The 2,750-nt window shown below is 40.7% G+C and overlaps 1 non-coding gene across 1 annotated transcript; it reads right to left on the minus strand.

Annotated features, from left to right (window-relative positions):
• Positions 1 to 1,477: 1,477 nt before the first annotated feature.
• LOC133384759 (5S ribosomal RNA) lies at positions 1,478 to 1,596 on the minus strand. Its single transcript, XR_009762688.1, has one exon. It is a non-coding gene; the product is annotated as a 5S ribosomal RNA (ribosomal RNA).
• Between the last annotated feature and the right edge of the window lie 1,154 nt (positions 1,597 to 2,750).

A 2,750-nucleotide genomic window follows, 5' to 3' on the forward strand; every position in this document is an offset into this window, starting at 1 on the left:
AAAAAATAGCAAAATGCTGCAGAAATGTGATGAACCAATTTTAAGACTGGAAAAACCAGAAATGGAAAGAACTGGAACTGACAGGTCCTTCTGTCCCTACTTCCAGTGCAAAATGCAAGCAAAAGAAAAAGGCACCCCTCCTCCCATTACAAAGGAGGAGTACTTTGGAAAAGGGCGGATGGGTGGAGAAAACGCGGTTCAATGAAACTTGCATAGGAGTAGAATTATATCTCCAGGAACTTCAGAAAAGAATGACATGCGGATGTGCCCCAAGGCTGGAAACTCTTTAGCAGTTCAGCGAGGCGAGCTGAAATACAAAATCATTAAAACTGAGAGGGTGTGGATGAAGATATTGGATATGCAATTAAAGCATTATTAAGTTATATAACACTGTAGCAGTAAAAACTGTCTTGGACTAATTCTCACTGTGAATGTTTGCCACTCTTATTTAATCAGCACAATATGTATGTGTGTGTACTTAATTTTTGTTGCAATCCAGTGGTAATTTCTCCTGTACAAATAACATTGAAATGAACGGGAGTTTTGCAAAGATATGACAGTGTACTGGATTGTGCCCTGAGTCGAAAACATAAGAGACCACCTTTTATTCACAGAAAGCTAATACCTGGCCTGGCCAAACAACTTGCCTCAAGTTCCGTTGAACCTTTGACATAGCTTTATATCCTTCCTTATGCAGAAAAAACAACCCAGAATTAGTCTCCCAGAGGCAGTGACACTGATGAAGAGGAAAAGAGGTATCTTTCAATGAGACCTGGGGTAAGAATATGTAAGATTTTGATCTACACCAAATCCTTCAATGAGCAGAATGGAAAGGTGGCTAGTGTTTATCCAAATACAATTGTTAAAAAAAAAAACTTGATTAAGTTCAGAGGCAGTGCATGGGTACAGATGGACGAACCATTTTGGTTTCTCTCCATTTATCATTTTTCCAATATTAAGTTCTCCACATTTTCACATCAGTCTGCAATTCTTTTACAAGTCCTCCTGAAAGTTCATCAGAAGTTTAGTGCATTTTTCTCCTAATATACACGTATTTATATGCAGTTTTGCCTAATATATTGCATCGTATGTATGTACTTTTCCCTATACAGGAATACCCCGCATTAACGTATGCAATGGGTCCAGAGCGAGTACGTAAACCGAAAATGTACTTAAAGTGAAGCACTGCCTTTACTGTACGCATGTTTGTAGTTGAAAACTGATCGGGCGGTGGCTTCATGCCGTTAACTGTCCGTTCTTGCTAAGCGAGCGTACGTAAACAGGGGAATGGTGCTACTGTAAATATGTCCTTACTCGCAAGTGTCCTTAAAGTGAAGGTCCGTATAGTGGGGTATTCCTGTTATATGCCTTCAAGTCGATTATGACTTATGGCAACCATATGAATCTTTTTTGGATATATTCATAGGGTTTTCATGGTAAGAGGTATTCAGAGGAGGTTCACCATTGCCTTCTTCTAAGCCTACGGCACTGGGCATTCCCAGGAGGTCTCCCATCCAAGTACTAACCAGGCCTGACCCTGCTTAGCTTCCGAGATCAGTCGAGATCGGGCGTGTTCAGGGTAGTATGGCCATAGTTTCCCTATATCAGGGCCTAATATATGCACTTTATGCACACTTTCCCCTAATATACACATTTTTGTACACATTACTTACTTGGAGAACTGTATCACAACACTGGAATTTCAACAGTGTGAATTTCAAAGGATACCTCTGTTTTGGTTTGTGTATTGTTTCAAGAAGTGCAAATTTAGGTTGGTTCGCATTAACATGTGGACTGAACTTAATTCGTCCCCCATTTCTAAGTATAATGATAGGGAAATTTAAAAGCCAGAAATGGAAAAGCCATAAGGGCCTGCAAGGAAGCTTTAATTCTGCATTATTGTGAGGCAGTGAAAATCCTGTACAGCGTACATTTATTGCACCTGATGTTAGCAGTTCACAAATGATCAAGCAAAACCATGATTTATAATTTTCCCATGATGAAAATCTTAGTTTCAAGGATTCTCATATGGTTATTGTTTCTTCCAAGAAAATTAGAGCTGCATTCTTGGGGTTATTTTATTTTCCCATCATAATAGCCCTGTGAGGTATGATAAGCCAAGAGATAGTGACTTATCAAATAAGTTTCGTGGCTGAGCAGGGATTTTAAGCCATGACTCCCTGCCTGAAATCCAACATATGATTCACTACCATAGTCTATGATGCAGTGAATTCTCCTAACTCTGTTGTAATCAATTGCAGGTGGTGGAGGGCATGCTTGAACCCCACCCTCCACAAAAAGGCTTCTTTTAATAGTCAAATCCTCTCCCTGACATGTTAATTTTCTCTGTACAGGGCTTTATCTGTGGGAGAGAAGGCAAACATGCAATGGTCTCACGTGTGACCTGGTATACACCAGGAAAAGCTTTACACACTTGGTTTTGCTGACGGCATCAGCTAGTCCTAATTTGCTTTCAGGGAGTTTGCTGTTGTAGCTCAGAACTTTGCTTCTCGAAGGGCTCAAAGAAACCCTGAACACCATCTAGCCCCCATCCACAGCATATTCCACTTCTGGATATAGATCTTACAGGGAAATGTTTGCCTGCTCACAAGCTGTAGTTCTTGTTTAAGTTTCTCTGTTTCAGCAGCCCCCACACATTCAGCTTGGATTGGGTTTGGTGGTACCTTGAATCTTGGTTTCTGCAGCAACAGCAACAGCAACAGTGCAGCACCATAAGAAGGTATCGCAGC

The sequence above is a fragment of the Rhineura floridana genome, chromosome 4 (genome assembly GCF_030035675.1).
Source record: "Rhineura floridana isolate rRhiFlo1 chromosome 4, rRhiFlo1.hap2, whole genome shotgun sequence".
Classification (NCBI taxonomy): Eukaryota; Metazoa; Chordata; class Lepidosauria; order Squamata; family Rhineuridae; genus Rhineura; species Rhineura floridana.